This window comes from Schistocerca cancellata, chromosome 4 (assembly GCF_023864275.1).
Source record: "Schistocerca cancellata isolate TAMUIC-IGC-003103 chromosome 4, iqSchCanc2.1, whole genome shotgun sequence".
Taxonomy (NCBI): Eukaryota; Metazoa; Arthropoda; class Insecta; order Orthoptera; family Acrididae; genus Schistocerca; species Schistocerca cancellata.
In genome coordinates, this window is record NC_064629.1 from 531,639,158 (window position 1) to 531,640,245 (window position 1,088).

The window sequence follows — 1,088 nt, forward strand, 5'->3', positions numbered from 1 at the left end:
GTCTCCCACGAAGTATGATTACCTTCTGAGAGATTTCACCCGATTTCATGCAGCCCACGTAACGTAACTGTCATGCTTTTTCGTCTACATAATGATTCTCGGCCGCACACTCTGCTCTTGAGAAGGACAGACATACATCTCCCTTTTTTTTTTTCAAAATATGTGTTTAGAGATGCTGGGAATATATACAAGAAAGTTTGCATCTCATACCTGAAAAAAAATCTGTAACGAAGTTGGCTCTGTTTGTAGCCGACTGATAAAACATTCTTGATGTCTGAATAACTAAACTTCTCCCGCATAGGCTATGAAGGCCCAAAGGTACCGACTGGCCGCCGTGTCATCCTCATCCCACAGGCGTCACTGGATGCGGATATGGAGGGGCATGTGGTCAGCACACCACTCTCCCGGCCGTATTTCAGTTTCCGAGGCGGAGCCGCTACTTCTCAAACAAGTAGCTCCTCAGTTTGCCTCACAAGGGCTGAGTGCATTCTGCTTGCCAACAGCGCTCGGCAGACCCGATGGTCACCCATCCAAGTGCTAGCCCAGCCCGACAGCACTTAACTTCGGTGATCTGACGGGAACCGGTGTTACCACTGCGGCAAGGCCGTTGGCTGATGTCTGAATAGGCACTATTTAAAAAAAAATTATTTATGGAAACATATATGATACCATCTACCTAGAACGTCTCTTTGTCAATTAAAGCACTTTTAAAGGAAGGAATACAAAGGTCCACTTCTCGTCGACGACACGTCATTAAACACGGACTACAAGCACGAAATGGAGAAGGAAATAGGGACAGTCCTTTCCAAAAGAACCATTCCGGCATTTGCATTAATCGATCTAGGAAAACGACGGAAAATCTGGATTAAAGGACAGATATTTGAACCCCGGTCCGGCATGCGAGTCCAGTATCTGAACCACTGCGCCACCTCGCTCCGCAAAAGCTCGTTTAAATTGTCTGAATCGCCTAACATTTGGTTCAGCTCTGTTCGTAGCGTACACTCGCGCGCCGTCGATGGCCGGATATTAAAACGTGGTAATACGTAGCCGTCTAAACAACACACATCAAAAAATGTTTCGCATCATCC

At 46.5% G+C, this 1,088-nt stretch overlaps 1 pseudogene; it reads right to left on the reverse strand.

The window, feature by feature from the left end:
• Positions 1 to 494: 494 nt before the first annotated feature.
• Positions 495 to 612, reverse strand: LOC126185497 (5S ribosomal RNA; annotated as a pseudogene).
• Positions 613 to 1,088: the final 476 nt, after the last annotated feature.